Genomic DNA, 18,019 nt, shown 5'->3' on the forward strand with positions numbered 1-18,019 from the left:
GCTCTTCCGGTGTCTGGGGGCCCCAGGGGTCCTCTGTGACTCCTGGCTCGTGGGTGCATCTTTACTCGCTCACTTATTTCTGGCTGTGCTGGGTGCGGGGGTCCCCGTGGGAGGACCCTCGTGGCTCTTCCGGCGTCTGGGGGCCCCAGGGGTCCTCTGTGACTCCTGGCTCGTGGGTGCATCTTTACTCGCTCACTTATTTCTGGCTGTGCTGGGTGCGGGGGTCCCCGTGGGAGGACCCTCGTGGCTCTTCCGGTGTCTGGGGGCCCCAGGGGTCCTCTGTGACTCCTGGCTCGTGGGTGCATCTTTACTCGCTCACTTATTTCTGGCTGTGCTGGGTGCGGGGGTCCCCGTGGGAGGACCCTCGTGGCTCTTCCGGCGTCTGGGGCCCCAGGGGTCCTCTGTGACTCCTGGCTCGTGGGTGCATCTTTACTTGCTCACTTATTTCTGGCTGTCCTGGGTCTTCGTTGTTGCACAGGCTTTCTCTCGTTGCGGCGGGCGGGGGCTTCTCATTGCAGGGACTGCTCTTCTTGCAGACACGGGCCCTGGGGCACACGGGCTCCAGTAGTTGTGGCTCCCGGGCTCAGCTGTTCTGCAGCACGTGGGATCTTCCCGGACCAGGGATCAGAGCCCAGTCCCCAGCACTGTGAGGAGGAATCTTAGCCACTGGACCAGCGGAAATCCCTTGTGGGAGCATCGCCGCAGGCTCTCTTTCCATCTTCACGTGGTTTTCTCCCCTCTGTGTCTCTGTCCCCTCTTTGTCTCGTATTAAGTGCACTTGTCATTGAGTTTAGCGCAACCATGAGTCCAGGATGATCTCATCTTGAGGCCCTTAATTATTTATATATGCAAAGATCCTTTCTCTACGTGAGATCCCAGTCCCCGGCTCCTGGGTTTAGGACGGGGGCTCGTCTTCTTGGGCACAGCATCTCTGTCTCTCCCGTGTTTCATGATTGAAGTGCACACAGCAGACATGTCCTCTGGGGGTCACGGGCCTTGGGAGCGGGTGGCAGGGATGCCCTTGCTGCTGCTGCTGCTCCGTCGCTCAGTCATGTCCGACTCTTTGCAGCCCTGTGGACTGCAGCCCGCCAGGCTTCTCTGTCCATGGGATTCTCCAGGCAGGAATACTGGTGTGGTAGCCATTCCCTCCTCCAGGGGATCGTGCTGACCCAGGGATCGAACCCAGGTGTCTTATGTTTCCTGCATTGACAGGCAGGTTCTTAACCACTTCCCACCAGGGAAGCCCACAGAAAGTGTCAGTCGCTCAGTCGTGTCCGACTCTTTGCGATCCCATGAACTGTAGCCCACCAGGCTCCTCTGTCCACGGAATCCTCCAGGCAGGAATGCTGGAGTGGGTTGATATTCCCTTCTCCAGGGGATCTTCCCAACCCAGGGATTGAACCTGGGTCTCCTGCTTTGCAGACAGATTCTTCACCATCTGAGCCACCAGGGAAGGTCATATGGAAGCAGAAAGCCACGTGTAACAGAGAGCCACATGCAAGGGTTTCAAACAGTGGGGAATGTGACTAAGTGTTGTTTAGAAATCCTCCCCTAGCGCCCCAGTGGAGCCGGTGCAGGGACACCCGGGGAGGGGTGAGTGTGGCTGCCAAGTGGGGGTGGGCTCCAGGCAGGGGGAGAACTCGGCTGCCTTGAAAGACCATCTAATTTACATTCAGAGACTGTCTCAGTTTCACCTCATTAGAAAGGGATGCAACTCACCGCAAGGACAGCTTGGTAAATTAATGCATGAAGCCCTGGGAAGACAGGCAGGCTGGGCTAAAAGCCCTAAAAGCCAGTGACTGTGCCTCGTGGGTGCAGTCCACCAGCCGCGGGTGCATCCCAGTGGGGCCAGGGTGGACGGCGGCCACCTGGCAGGGCTGTGCCCCCTGCCTGCCCCGCCCAGGGTGGGGGGCTGTGCCCCCTGCCCGCACCGCCCCTCCCGGGGTGGGGGGCTGCACACCCTGCCTGCTTCACCCCCGGGGTGGGGCGTGCGTGCACCCTGCCCCTCTGCCCCCTCCACCCCGGGTGGGGGGCTGTGTGCCCGCCCGGGCCCTCTGTCCCAGCTGGGCTCAGCCGCGCTGACTCTGGCTACCTTCCCAGCACTGCCAGCAGGGGGCCTGGCTGGATTTGCAATGATGACCACACAGAGGGAACTTGGCAGCTCTTCTGAAGGCCGGGCCTCCAAGGCCAGTGTCGCCTCCAGGGTCTGGGTCCGAGGCCTGGGGCCGCCTGCTCGACAGCAGCGCTGGAGCGAGAAGGACAGGCCAGGTCCGACCCTGCCATCTGTCAGCCGGGACGGTTGGCAGCGTGAGGCCAGGGCCGAGGCGGGGAGCCCGGGTCAGCGCTGGGAGGAGAGGACAGGGCTCCTCTGGCCTGTCTGCCAACCCCTGAGGGGAGAGCAGGGTTTTGGCAGAACCTGCCATGTGGCCGTGCCCACGGCGGTGCTCACAGGGGCTCCAGGTGCGGGTGGGGCGCTTGCTCTCGCTCACGGCACAGCGCAGGCCTGAGCCCGCCCGCTTGGGCGCAGCACGGTGGCTCCTGGACGCCTGGTCCGGGGTGACCAGGGCAGGGAACCCACGCTCTCCTCCGCAAGTGGGGCTGGGGGCATGAGAAAGCTCTGGGCCGGGGCGGTGCCCATGCCCACGGACGGAGGCAGAAATGTCCTGAGCTTATTCTGGAGCCTGGATGACGGGAGGCTCGGCGGTCAGGCAGGCGTCCACAGGCCAGGTGGCGGTGGAGACAGGGGCCTGGCTGAGCCACGGTTCCGTCTGTGACTCGAGATTTCTGTGTGGAAGCCACCACAGCAACACACGCGTGGACGCTCCGAGTCGGCCAGGCGGTCCCTGCATGCTGAGCGGAGGCTTCACAGCCTCAGGGTGGACGGTGTCTGTTTTAGGTGAGCTGACCCAGGCCAGCCTGAGCCACGAAGGGGTGTCCCGGCTCAGCCGCGGGGCACCCCCAGAAACCAGGCTGTGTGAACCCTGCTCGCAGCCCTGCCCCTGGCCGGGCCTCCTCCCCAGCCCCGCCTCGGGCAGGAAGGACACGGAAGCTGGCCTCTTCTGGCTCTGATTCTCGTCTCCCGGGAAAGAAGGTGGAGCTGGGTCTCCTCCATCACGGTCAGCCTGCCCTGTGTCCTGGGCTGATCCCTAGTCCGGTCACTGTGACCACAGGCTGGATGCTCTCTGCCCCAGGAAGCTGGAGTCGGTCACGTGGTGTGGGTGGGTGCGGGGACAGTGGGGGGTCAGGCAGTCTTCTCCTTATTCCAAGCATGTCACCTGCATCTCGCTATTCCTTTAAGTCCATCTTTCTAGGTCCTTCTTCTTCCTCTTCTTTTTTTTCCCCCTAAAATCAGCACCTTTTCACTTCCGAGATTTCTAAATATAGTCATGTACAGCATAGCGACTTATGACTGTAATTGCCAAAAGAGCCCTCGGCACAAAAGGGGATTTGTGGGCTCATATAACTGGGCACGCAGAGTGAGAGTGTTGTCTCTTGCTGGTGGTGAATGCGGTGCCGCCTGCAATGGGGACAGTGGCCCCGTCTCGGCCCTTTTGGGTGTGGAAGACTCTTAGCTTTGCACAGTCCTCACTCCCAGCTGCCACATCGTGGCCCGTTTCCTCCCCAGATGTCCCCGGTGGGAGTCACTGGGACCAGGGCTGATGGACAAGCCTTGGGCTTTGGAGAGGACCCTCCTCCCCGGGGGAGGGTTGGGGGGTTGTGCACCGGTCGGGAACCAGCCAGGAGTGGGCATACGCTGGCCAGGTTGAGCAGGAACGACTCACCGCTCAGCGATTCTGTGCTGAGCCCCTTCTCTGGTCCTTGCTCCCAGATGCCTAAAGGCGCAGCAGCTCCTCGGCAGGCTTTCTGTGGCATCAATTTCTTTTAAAGATGACATTAGTGGCAGCAAGCATCCTGGCAGTTTTGGACATCATCCTTCTGTTCAGTGAGTGCTGCCCTAAGATGAAACCATTTTGAGCAGGATCGATAGAGTTATTAGGAATTATCTTCCTAGGCTCAGAATGAAAGTGCCATCGATCCCTGTGTCCATTCCAGATCATTGGGGCTGAAGCCGGGCGGGATTGTGGGGGCTCTCAGAATCCTCGTGATGGGGCTCTGTGTGTGAAGCCTGGACACAGGAAATTTCAGAAGAGGATGGTGCTGTGCCTGATGGCGGGTTGGCTTGACAGACCCCTGAGTTGCAAAGGTTTTCTATGTTTTTTTTCAAGCAGCTATATTCTTTAAGCTTTTACGTTTAGGCTTGTGATATGTTTTGAATTAATTTTTGTTTACAGCATGTGGTAAGGGTCGAGAAATTTGTTTTCATGTGAATATCTGGCTCTTCTGAGCCGGTTTGGTATAAAGACTTTCCTTTTCATACGTGACCTCTTCTGCACCTTTGCGGGACCTGCTTTTGCTCCCTCTGTTTTGCTTCATTGATGTATTTGTGGGTATTTTACGCCAGTGTCACACTGCCTTGATTGCTGGAGCTTTGTAGTAAGTATTGAAGTCAGGCAGCAAGTCTGCCAACATTATTTTCTTTTTCTAAAACTGTTTCAGCATTTGAAAATTGTTTTGGCATTTCCATACAGATTTTAGAATCAGCTTGTAAATTTCCACATATAAGCCAGCTGTGCTTTTGATTGGGATTATGTTAAATTCATAGAGGAATTTTGGGGGTGATTGACATTCTTAACAATATCGAGTCTTCAAAGTCATGAACATGGGTCGTCTCTTCACTTATTTAGATCTTACTTAATGTCTTTATAACTTAAAGCCCACCAAGGCTTCCCTGGTGGCTCAGCTGGTGAAGAATCCGCCTGCAGTGCAGGAGACCTGGATTTGATCCCTGGGTTGGGAAGATCCCCTGGAGAAGGGAAAGGCTCCCCACTCCAGTGTTCTGGCCTGGAGGATTCTGGGTTGCAGACACAACTGAGTGACTGAGTCAGACACAAATGAGCAACTTTCCCTTTCATGTTTCTCAGTAATATTTTAAGTGAGCAGGTATTGCATACACTTAGTGAATTTATTGCTAAGTATTTTGTTTTTTGATGTTATTGCAAAAATAATTTAAAAAATTTAATTTTCCAATTCTTGCTGATGGTGGTGGTGGTTTAGTCGCTAAGTCGTGTCTGACTCTTGCGACCCCATGGACTGTAGCCCGCCAGGCTCCTCGGTCCATGGGATTCTCCAGGCAAGAATCCTGGAGTGGATGGCCATTTCCTTCTCCACGGGATCTTCCCAACTCAGGAATCGAACCTGAGTCTCCTGCATTGCAGGCAGATTCTTTACCAACTGAGCTATGAGGAAACTCTTGCTAGGATATAAAATTACAGCCTATTGTATTTTAAACATGTGTTCTGGGACCTTGCTAATTCATCTTTTAGTTCTAATAATTTTGTAAATTCCTAAGGATGGTCTCTTAAGTGGTGAGATTATATGCAAATAGATAGCTTTACTTCTTTTTTCTAATCCCTATGGTCTTTATTTGCTTTTTCTTGTCTGACTACAGTGGCTAGGACTTCTAGTATCGTAACTGAGTGTGTGTGCTGAGAGCAGAGCAGAGGTCATTGTATTATTCCCTACATTAGGGGGGAAGTATTCAGTCTTCTGGGGCTTCCCTGGTGGCTTAGACAGTAAAGCGTCTGCCTGCAATGCGGGAGGCCCGGGTTCCATTCCTGGGTCGGGAAGATCCCCTGGAGAAGGAAATGGCAATCCATTCCAGCACTCTTGCCTGGAAAATCCCATGGACGGAGGAGCCTGGTGGGCTGCAGTCCATGGGGTCGCGAAGAGTTGGACACGACTGAGCGACTTCACTTTCACTTTCACATTCAGTCTTTTAACATTTGGTGGTATAACTTTGTTTTTGTTGCTTTTGTTGGGTTTTTTTTTTTGGATATCTTTAGCAGATTGGACATGTTCCTTTCTATGCCTAGTTTGCTGAGATTCTAAAAATCATGGATGATTATTGCATTTCGTTAAATGATCAAATGACTTTTTCATGTCTATTGTAATAATCATGTGATTTTCTTTAATTCTGTTAATAATGCAACTTATTGCTTTTCTAAACCAACCAAGCCTTCTTGGGGTAATTCTCACATGGTCATAAGATATTATCTTCTTTATATATGCTAATATTTTGTTAAGGAAATATGCATGTATTGTGACTTATTTTTTCTGTGATTTTCTTCTATTGTATTATACTTTTAGGTTATTGTATTAGAATTATGCTGGCCTCATATAATGGATTGGAGAAGGCACTGGCACCCCACTCCAGTACTCTTGCCTGGAAAATCCCGTGGATGGAGGAGCCTGGTAGGCTGCAGTCCATGAGGTCACTAAGAGTTGAACACGACTGAGCGACTTCCCTTTCACTTTTCACTTTCATGCATTGGAGAAGGAAATGGCAACCCACTCCAGTGTTCTTGCCTGGAGAATCAATCCCAGGGACGGCGGAGCCTGGTGGGCTGCTGTCTATGGGGTCACACAGAGTCGGACACGACTGAAGTGACTTAGCATATAATGGATTGGAAAATGCTCCCCACTCTTATTTTCTAAAAGAATTTGTATGAGTGCTGTTAATTTCTTCTTTAACATATGCAAGGCTATTCAGATTTTATGCTCCATCTGTGTCAAATTTGGTAAGCTACATATTTTTCACAAATTTGTTCATTTCATCTGAGTCACCAAATTTGCTGGCAAAAACTTATTCAAACACTCCTTTATTTTTCCTGTTAAAATCTGTAGGTCGTACAGCAATACTCCATACTTCATTCCTGAAATTGATAATTTGTCCTCTTTCTTTCTTTTTTTAAACCAGTACAGCTAGGGATTTATAAATTTTATTGGTTTTGTTTGTTTTCCATTTCATTGATTTTATTATTTCCTTCCTTCTGTTTAAGTTTACTTTGCTCTACTTTTACTAGGTTCTTGGGTTATACACTTATTCATTAATTTTTCAACTTTTTTTTTTCTAACAGAGACATTTGAAGTTATAAATCAGCATATTTCAAAAATCATGAGTTGTATTTTCATTGTTATTTGCTGTGAATATTTTCTGAATTTTCCTTATGTTTTCTTCTATGAGAAGAATTTCCCCACATTAACAGTTTTTTGAAATATCTTATTATTAATTTCTAATTTAATTCCACTTTGGTCAGAGAACATACTATATGACTTTGACTCCTTTGCATTTAATAGGTCTTATTCTGTTGGATGTTGTAGTGTGTCCTGGAGAACATTCTAGGTGGGCTGACAAAGAATGTGTATTATGCAGTTTTTGGTTGTAGTAAAGAGTAAATCTATACAGCTTTACTCATTTTTAATCTATTTGGTTTATGTATGAGGGAAGGAAATTTAAAATCTTCAACAGTCCTTTTGGAATTGTCTATTCTTTTAATTCTATCAATTTTTTGCTGCATGGAGTTTGAAATTCTATTAGCTACATGCATATTTAAGATTGGTTTGTTTTCCTGTTTCTTCATATATCTTCTACTTTTGGCTTCTATCCTGTACTTTGTTAGTGTTATGTCATAGGGACTTTGGATTTTTTTCTGTGTCTCCAGAGAGTACTTATTTTCTTTGGTAAGCAGGCAGTGTCTGTGGCTGACTCAAACTTCAAATCCTGTCTCTTGCAGTGAGGATAGCTCACATCCAGGCACAGCTCTTGTAATCTTAGCAGGGCCACTTTAGCCCGCCCTGTGTCTGTGCCATTCAGGGGTCAGCAGAGACGTGGGCTGAGTTCATACACAGAGGACCTTCTCCTGTCCTGGCTGTGTCCTCTCCAGGATTTCCCACATATTCTCCAGTGGGTGTGCTTTCCCCAAACTCATTACGCTGGTTCTTCATGCCAGAAAGACTGAGAATTTTCTGTTGAAGCTTAGCTGCCCTGGATGTCTCAGATTTGGACCTGCTCTTAGACCAAAAGTCATATAAATGGGGGATCCACCTCATGCAAAGATGCTGAAGGGCTCAGCCCTGGGCTCCAGCGACCCCATCACACTGCCATCTGTTGGCACAAGCATAGAACATGGAGCATGTCCTTGTAGGGGCATGACCTGGGGGCCCCAGGGCGGCACTTCACCGATAGGACCGGAGGCCAACGCGGGACATGGGTGTGCAGACACTCAAGCGTGTCTGATCTGAGTCTGTGGTCCCCTTTCTTGGTCTCACATGGTCGTCCCTGAGGGCCCTCTTTCCTGCTCTGCGGACGCAATAGTCAGGATATACAGGTCTTCCTCCGCCTGCGATGGAGCCCCACTTTCTTATAAACCATCGTAAGGTGAAATAGGTTTACAACCTCTCTCCTCCCAAACGTCGCAGCTCAGCCTAGCCTTCATCACACGTGCTCAGAACACTGACGTTCACCTACAGTTGGACAAAACAAAGCCTGTAATAAAGTGCTGACCCTCCTGTGTAACTTACTGGGTCCTGCGCTAAGGTGAACAGCACAGTGGCTGTCTGGGTCCTGGATGGTTGGAAATGTGCTGGTTTTCTGCCCTGAGACCACAGGGCTGACCAGGAGAGAGGACTGGACCCTGTCTTTCCAGCTTCAGAAAAGATTCAAATGCAAAACCTGAACTCTGCGGTTTCTACTGTACGCACATCACTTTCACACCATCATGGAGTCAAAATCCTAACCCTAACCACAACTTCCCTGGTGGTTCACGTGGTCAAGTGTCTGCCTGCAATGCAGGAGGCCCGGGTTCGATCCCTGGGTCTGGAAGATCCTCTGGAGAAGGAAATGGCAACCCACTCCAGTATTCTTGCCTGGAAAATCCCATGGATGGAGGAGCCTGGTAGGCTACAGTCCATGGGGTCCCAAAGAGTTGGGCACGACTTCATTTTCACTTTCACTTTCAACCACAAGCTGGGGACTTTCCTGGGTGGAACTGAACTTCTGGAGAGAAGCCTCATTCGTCACTTTCTTCCCGGGAGAACCAGGGCCTCCTAAATGTTCAGATAAAGCTGAACGTAAAAATGCTCAGATAAAGCATTTTTAGAAATCTCTGCTACATTAAAGAAATGATTTGAGAATTTGTCTGGTTCTAAATTTCACTTTGATGGCACTTTTATTTGACAAGGTAGGCCCGGCAGGATGGCTCTGTCCCCTCCTGGGCTGGTCACCATCAGCGAGGAGCAGATTGGTGGGGTGTTCTTCGGCCTTCGCTCCAGGTGTGAGCTATCTGAGCTGACATCACTGCCGACCCAGAAGCGGTAATCACGCTGGGTCTGAGAGTTGCTGAGACCCACATCATTTTCCTGATTAATATGCTGGTGAGACAAAGGAGGAGCTCATTTTGGGGAAAGTCTGAGGCAGATGGAGCCTGGTGGGGACACAGGGTTAGGAGCAATTTATAATTTTCATCAAGTATCAGATTTCAGAGACTGTACAGTCCAAGATGGAACTCTAGGCAGAGCGTCCATCTGAAGCTGGTTTTCCAGGGGCCTTCCTTGTGTTGCTCTTTAAAATTCATTAAGTTTGAATTAATGAATGCACTGGGTCTTCATGCTGGGCATGGGCTTTCTCTAGTTGCAACAAACAGGGGTTACTCTCCTTTTCGGTGTGTGGGCTTCTCACTGGTGGCATCTCCTATTGGGGAGCACAGTCTCTAGGGCGAGTGGCTTCTCACTGGTGGCTTCTCTTGGTGGGGAGCACAGTCTCTAGGGTGAGTGGCTTCTCACTGGTGGCTTCTCTTGGTGGGGAGCACAGTCTCTAGGGTGTGTGGGCTTCTCATTGGTGGCTTCTCCTGTTGGGGAGCACAGTCTCTAGGGCATGTGGCTTCTCACTGGTGGCTTCTCTTGGTGGGGAGCACAGTCTCTAAGGCGTGTGGCTTCTCACTGGTGGCTTCTCTTGGTGGGGAGCACAGTCTCTAGGGCGTGTGGCTTCTCACTGGTGGCTTCTCTTGGTGGGGAGCACAGTCTCTAGGGCGTGTGGCTTCTCACTGGACTTCTCTTGGTGGGGAGCACAGTCTCTAGGGTGAGTGGCTTCTCACTGGTGGCTTCTTCTGTTGGGGAGCACAGTCTCTAGGGCGAGTGGCTTCTCACTGGTGGCTTCTCTTGGTGGGGAGCACAGTCTCTAGGGTGAGTGGCTTCTCACTGGTGGCTTCTCTTGGTGGGGAGCACAGTCTCAAGGGCGTGTGGCTTCTCACTGGTGGCTTCTCTTGGTGGGGAGCACAGTCTCTAGGGCGAGTGGCTTCTCACTGGTGGCTTCTCTTGGTGGGGAGCACAGTCTCTAGGGCGAGTGGCTTCTCACTGGTGGCTTCTCTTGGTGGGGAGCACAGTCTCTAGGGTGAGTGGCTTCTCACTGGTGGCTTCTCTTGTTGGGGAGCACAGTCTCTAGGGCGTGTGGGCTTCTCACTGGACTTCTCTTGGTGGGGAGCACAGTCTCTAGGGTGTGTGGGCTTCTCACTGGTGGCTTCTCCTTTTGGGGAGCACAGTCTCTAGGGCGTGTGGCTTCTCACAGGTGGCTTCTCTTGTTGGGGAGCACAGTCTCTAGGGCGTGTGGGCTTCTCACTGGGCTTCTCTTGTTGGGGAGCACAGTCTCTAGGGCGTGTGGGCTTCTCACTGGGCTTCTCCTGTTGGGGAGCACAGTCTCGAGGGCGTGTGGCTTCTCACTGGTGGCTTCTCTTGGTGGGGAGCACAGTCTCTAGGGTGAGTGGCTTCTCACTGGTGGCTTCTCTTGGTGGGGAGCACAGTCTCTAGGGTGTGTGGGCTTCTCACTGGGCTTCTCTTTTTGGGGAGCACAGTCTCTAGGGCGAGTGGCTTCTCACTGGACTTCTCTTGGTGGGGAGCACAGTCTCTAGGGCGTATGGCTTCTCACTGGACTTCTCTTGGTGGGGAGCACAGTCTCTGGGGTGTGTGGACTTCTCACTGGTGGCTTCTCCTGTTGGGGAGCACAGTCTCTAGGGCATGTGGCTTCAGCAGTTATGATGCGGGTGCTTAGTTGCTCCGAGGCATGTGGGATCTTCCTGGAGCAGCGATCAAACCTGTGTCTCCTGCATCGGCAGATGGATTCTTATCTACTGGACCATCAGGGAAGTTCCTCACCTGTTTTTTGAGCTCACTTTCCAGATGATGGATGAGAAAAATGTCATTGGGGGATGGGCTTTGCTTTTCAGGTGAGGTTTGGGAACTGGGCTGCAGCCATTCTGTCATCGTCAGGGGAAAGCCTGCCTAAAAACAGAGACATAAACCAGAGCTGGGACGAGGGAGAAGCCAGTGGAGCCCAGGGGTACAGAGCTTAAGGAGGTGTCACTCTTAGGGTCATGCAAATCAGGTCGGCCCTGACAGCACCACTGAAAGCAGACCCGAGGGAGGGAATTCAAGAATTCCTGATGACATCATCTGAGCTCCTGGATCCCACCGTGCCTGAAGCCATTCACACCTGGATTATGCAGAGTGTGAGCCTGTATGTTTTCTTTTGCACAAGCCAGTTTAAATTGGATTCTCTGTCTCTGTAGCCAACAGAACCCTTGTAATACACCAGCCCCCTGTGTTACTTCCCAGTGAGCTGGAAGGGTGCTCTAGACTCTCCCCAGAGTCTGCTTGAGGATCTCATTTGAAGTCTCAGCATCGGATGCAAATCTCCCAAGGTCTCTACATCATCCCTCTAGAGGCTGCTACTATAAATGCATCCCCTGTAAGACGGCCTGTTGTCCTCTGAGATCCCCACAGTGGGGGACTCTCCTGTGAGCCAGGCGTATCCCAGGAAAGAGCCGGGAGATTACAGAGATGAGGCATCAGGTCGAGAAGTGCTGCCTGAACTTCAGAGGAGCCCCAGGACAGAGAGATGACAGGTGGTTGTTAGGAAAATGTGTCAGATGATCTCAAGCCTGAGAAGGGCAGAAGGTCTGCGGCTTCAGAATGGGGTTCAGTTTTCTGAGAGCTGGAGGTTCTGCGGTTCACACCGTCACGATGATGCACATGATCTCCAGGCGAGGATACTGGGCCTGGAGCCAGCCCCTCCTTTCTGTGAACATCCGCGCGACCTACCCAGGTCATGCAGGACCAGCCTTGGTGGAGGTCATTTTCCATAGTCTGTCCCTTCTCTACACCCCTGCCCACAAGCCAGGCTTCTGAGCTCATGGATGATATATTTAGAATACAAGTTTATGATTTGATAAACATATAAGAACATTCATGAACTATCCTGTATTGGAGAATTACGGAGAAAACCAGAGTTCCCTATAGTAGATGTGATAATGGTCCCTAAAGAAGTCCTCATCTTGATCCTTCAAACCTGTGAATATGGGACCTTCCAGGGCAAAGGGCACTTTGCAGGTGTAAGACTCAAGATGGGGAGGTTACCCTGTGTTATCTTGGTGGGCCCACTGTCCTCATAAGGGTCCCTATAGGAGGGGGCAGGTGGGCAGAGTCTGAATTGGAGCAGAGGTCACAGTGGTGTGGGCAAGGGCTGGAGCCAAGGATGCAGGCATCCCTGGGGACTGGAAAGGCAATGCCACAAGTTTCCATGAAGCCTCTGGAAAGTACCAGTCCTGCCAGGGGCTTGGAATTAGGACTCCAGAAGTGTGGAAGAATGCATTTGCGTTGCTTTAAGCCACTAGTTTGTGATGTTCTGTTAGAGAGGCCACAGGAAGCTGATACATTTGCCCTGCTGGTCGGGAGGGAGCCTGCAAGTGCCTGGTAAATGCACCCACAGATACCACAGGAAATGAGAGACGCCCTCGGCACCGGCTGGACTGCGAGGTGCCTGAGGTCCCGGCAACAGGGCTGCCCTGTGGAGGCCTCAGGGGTGTCCTGACGCCCAGACAGGTGTCCTGACCACACCTGGCTGTGCAGGTGGGCGGTGAGGGGAGTTCACAGCCTGGCTCCTCCTGCTCTGCCCCTGGGTTTGAGGCATCCACACTGGTGGCGTCTCCGTCTTCGGATGAAGTGGTTTCTGATGCTTGGAGAGGCATTGCATAATACACGCAATCCGAGAGATTCCTGTGGCAGATCAAAAGTAAGACAGGGGTCCTGGTGTGAAATCAGAAGCAGAGGGCAGCATCCAAGCCTTTGTTGTTGTCCAGTCACTAAGTCGTGTCCGACTCTTTGCATCCCCATGGACTGCAGCACACCAGGCTTCCCTGTCCCCCACTATCTCCCGGAGTTTGCTCAAACTCATGTCCGTTGAGTCAGTGATGCCATCCAACCATCTCATCCTCTGTTACCCCCTTCCATTCCTGCTCTCAATCTTTCCCAGCATTCGGGTCTTTTCCAATGAGTCAGCTCTTTGCATCAGGTGGCCTAAGTATTCGAGCTTCAGCATCAGTCCTCCCAATGAATATTCAGGGTTGATTTCCTTTAGGATTGACTGGATTGATCTCTTTGCTGTCCAAGGGACTCTCCAGAGTCCTAGCCTTCACGATGTGAAATTCCATTTTGTCACCTTCCTCTCGATGTGTCCCACCTGTACTGACTTAGATGAGTGGAATTTACTTCTCTGTTGTTCGAGCCTCCTAGAGAAGGAGAAATCCTCTATGACATTTCCCCATCCCATATATGTGGAAATCACAATAAACAGATTTTGTGTAATCTATTTATGCAAAACACTGAGTTTAAATTGCTCACTAAGATTGAAATCTCCAGCCAACACTTGCTTTGCAGCCCACCGGGTGGCATGTGGGGAAGATGTGTAGTTAATGGTACAGCGTAGACTGGGGAGCTTGGATCTCATGATCATTGTGTTATGGTCAATCTAAGCCTAATATCCTTTTTCATAGTATTTTCTGCTGCTCTAAATCTTCTCTCTGAAAAGCAGTAATGGGAAGGCCATCAGCTGAATTTATGAGGAAACCATCGTGCCTAAAGCAGCACCGATTACTGGACGAGGGCCCTGCTGGCTCGTCAGGGATGGTGTGACTCATTGGATGACCCGGACTGTAGCCAGGGATGCGCAATCGGGCTGCTGGGACAGATGGTGCTGTCCTGGGTTCTGGCATCCCGTCTGCAGGGAGGCACCTTGCAGCAGAGAGGAAGACTGGGCAGTGCCCTGGGGACAGGCTGGCCCAGCGCTTGTGCAGAGTCCCAGAGGAGGCTGCAAGTCGGAGGCTTCACCCTCCCCAGACACAAGGGATCGTGACATTCCGCAGAGCCTGATTCACTATCCTGAGATGAGAGGCGAAGTCTGTGGTTTTTTCCTTCCTGCAGAGGATGGTTGGAGACAGGGATTTCAAGGCGTTGGCTCAGATAAACTTAGGAACCCAGTGACCTTACATAGGACAGAGGTTACACTGGCCCCTGTGTCAGTCCGTTCGGGCTGTCAGAGGACCAAGATGGGGTGGCTCAAACAACGGGGATCTAGTCCTCATGGTCTGGAGGCTGGAGGCCTGAGGTCCAGGTGCTTGGAGCTGGTTCCTGCTGAGACCACTCTCCCTGGAGCGTAGACAGACTCCTTCTCCTTGTCCTCGGGTGGTCTTGCCCATGTGCACAGTGTCCCTGTATAGATAGATATATATGGGGCGTCCCAGGTGGCGCTAGTGGTAAAGAACCCACCTGCCAAGCAGGAGACGTAAGAGACACAGGGGCTCAATCCCTGGGTCAGGAAGATCCCCTGGAGGAGGGCATGGCAACTCAGTCCAGTGTTCTTGCCTGGAGAATCCCATGGACAGAGGAGCCTGGTGAGTTACAGTCCATGGGGTTGCAAAGAGTCGGGGATGACTGAAGGGACTCAGCAGGTAGGTGTGTGTATCAGTTCAGTTCAGTGGCTCAGTTGTGTCCGTGTATATATATGCACACATATACTTTGACCTTTTCATTTCTGCCACATGATATTCTTTTTCTTTAATCCTTCATTCAAACCTCAGCTAAATCCCTGGTCTTGCTTTCCGGTTGGCCTGTAGTACTTTTCACTGAGATGCTCCCTTTTCTGCTCCACGATGCTGGCTCAGGGTATTTTCTGTCACACAGGGCTGACCTGCAGGAGCTCCAGCCTGTTGCACAGTTACACGTTTGTCTGATGGGTACTATAATACGTGTTGCCTTTTCTCTTAGCTGATGTAATAGAGAAGAGATCCCTAAAGAGAGGAAACATATGAGCTGAAGATGTCAGACACAAAAACGTTGACTTTTCAGTAGTCACTACATTCCACAAAATGCGTCGTGGTGGGTCTTTGAGTTTTGCCAGCGCCGTGGAATCTGTACTCTGGATGAGTTAAGACTCGGGTTGTAGACGTGTGCCCGTCAACCACATGTGTGTCATCAGCATCAGTCAGTCTGTTATATTTATGGGGCTGCAGTCTTTTACTCTCTCCTCCTCTAGATCCAAGGAGAAATCCCAAGCTGTGTGGTTTGTCCTGTGTTTCACAAGCCGATGTGTCTGTTCTTCCTGAGAAATCCTGGGGGTCCAGGCACTTCTGGCTCCCCAGTTGACATCATGCCTGCTGGCATTTTAAGGACGCTTCTGGTCTGGAGTTGATCTCACGTCACTAGTCCTGGAATCTAGGAGTCAGAGTAAGTCATCTTATATTTTTAAAAATTAAATTTTCTTGTGAAATACACAGAAATGAAAGTTAACACTGTAATCGTTTCTAAGTGTCCAGTTCAGCGGCATTTACATTCACAGTGCTTTCAATCAGCTCCCTCTTCCGTCCATGGACCTTTCTCATCTTCCCAGAGACTCTGCCCATCAAACGGTGACTCCCCATCTCCCTGAGTCGTCTTTTAGGTGCGCTCACCAGCAGACATTTGCACAGCTGCTAGCGTGTGAACACACACGTCTGTCGGCACTAAACACGGAAAGGTCTGATGGTCATCCTGGGGTGTGAGGACACAACCCAGTGTGTCTGTGAGGTCGGCCAGGCTCGGGAGGGGCCCACCTGTGTCCCTGTCCATCAGGCCCCGCCAACTGGTGCTTAACCTCTCTGCCTGCATCTTGCATTCTGGGAGGCTGCAATGCGGAAAGCATCGTCCTCCCCATAGCGAGAGTCAGACTGTTTTCCCATGGAGGTGTGCGTTCAGCAGGTGATCGGTTCATGGCTTTGGACACACATGCCAGAAGCAGAGCTGTCACACTGAGAAGTGTTTCACCAAAGTGTGCTCCTCGAGGCAGGTTGGGGCCTGGTCCCTGAACTCTGCTCTCCATCCAAACAGAGGATTCCAGACCCTGAGGACTCATGGCCGTGCCTGTGGGGACTCCGGGCACAGGGGACACACAGTGTCCACCCGGCTCTCAGGCCAGGGAGCTTTTCTTGCTCTTCCTCGGTCACTGGACTCCTGACCCAGGCCTGTGCTTCTCCCGTGGAAATATCAGCTCTTCCCTGCAGACCTGGGTAATGGCTGGGGCAGGCCGTCACAGGGACAGTGGCCATCGGGCAGTTGGCTGACCAGCTTTGCTGTGCTGAAAGCAAATGGGTCTTTAAACGGGAGCTTTTAAAAAACTTGTCATGGAGTGAGTTGACCTTTGGTTCTTGAATTTGCTGCCATAACCTTTATTATCCGCCGAGGAGGCAGTGCTCGGGCCTGCTCTGCCTGCGGCTGGAGGGGATGAGAGGCGGTTTCTGCTGAGGCGCGCGGTGTGCGGGTAGAGCGCCAACCTGAGGCCTTAACGCTCTTTCCTTAAACGGCTGGAGGGTGGGGGTGGACCCCGAGGAGCAGACTCAGGAGAATGAATCTGGAATCCAATAAAACGGATGAAGGAAGCTGGCGCAGTCAGAGACCCTGTCAAGGAGAATTGCGGGGTGGACTCTGGACCCCAGCCTGTAAAATATGTGGTCTCGATGTCTTTATAAGAAAGGATCCATTCACATTCTGAAACAGTTCTGCTGGCCAGCCCGCCTCTGAACACATGTCCATCCGCCAGGTTATCGTGCCCTGTGTCCTTCCAGGAAGGACTGATGCTGAAGCTCAAACTCCAATACTTCTGCCACCTGATGCAAGAGCTGACTCATCGGAAAAGACCCTGATGCTGGGAAAGATTGAAGGTGGAGAACAAGGGGACAACAGACGATGAGATGGTTGGATGGCATCACGGACTCAGTGGACACGAGTTTGGGTAAACTCCAGGAGCTGGTGATGGACAGGGAAGCCTGGCGCACTGCAGTCCATGGGATCACAAAGAGTCGGACACAACTGAGTGACTGAGCTGAACTGAAGTGCCCTTTGTCTCCCTACCAGTCAGAGACCCCACTGACTTACAGTCACAGCCTCTGTCATCTTTGGCCACAGCCAGCACACCAGCCAATGTGATTTAGTCAAGGGGGGTTGGGGATTCACACATATCTCAACGTAATAAAGGCCATATGTATTGTAGCTTTTAGCTAATGTCATGCTCAGTGGTGAAAGGTTGAAAACTTTCCCTCTAAGATCAGAAACAAGATGAGGGTGCCTACTCTCACCACTCCTATTCAGCATAGTACGGGAAGTCCTAGCCACAGCTATCAGGCAAGAAAAAGAAATAAAAGGTATCAGAAATGGAAAGTAAGAGATTGTCTATATTTGCAGATGATGTGATTGAATATACAGAAAATTCGAAAGGCTCAACCAAAAAAAAAAGTTATATCTAATCAAAGAATTTAGTAAAGTTGTAGGATATAAATTAATATAGAAATCAGTAGTGTTTCTATACAGTAACAGTGAATTTTCTGAAAAAGAAGTAGTCAATTTCATTTTAATAGCATCAAAAATAATAGAATACTTATAAATAAATTTATCCAAGGAAGTGAAAGAACTTTACTCTGAAAACTTACCAGAAGACATGGATAAAAGAAATTGAAAAAGGCACAAATAAATGGAAAGGTGTCTTGTGTTCATAGACTGGAAGAACTAATATTGTTAAAATGCCAATACTATAGATTGCCAAAAGCCACCTATAGATTCAATGCAATGTTTGTGAGCCCTAGTGTAAAGCTATGGACATTGGGTGATGCTGATGTGTTAATGTAGGTTCACCAGTTGTAGCAAATGTATGATTCTGCTGGGGATTTTGATAGTGGAGGAAGGTACGCATGTGTAGAAGCAGGAGAAATTGTTAACTTCCTTTCAACTTTGCTGTGAACCTAAAATTGCTCTAAAAATAAAAGTT

This window comes from Bos indicus, chromosome 26, assembly GCF_029378745.1.
Source record: "Bos indicus isolate NIAB-ARS_2022 breed Sahiwal x Tharparkar chromosome 26, NIAB-ARS_B.indTharparkar_mat_pri_1.0, whole genome shotgun sequence".
NCBI lineage: Eukaryota > Metazoa > Chordata > Mammalia > Artiodactyla > Bovidae > Bos > Bos indicus.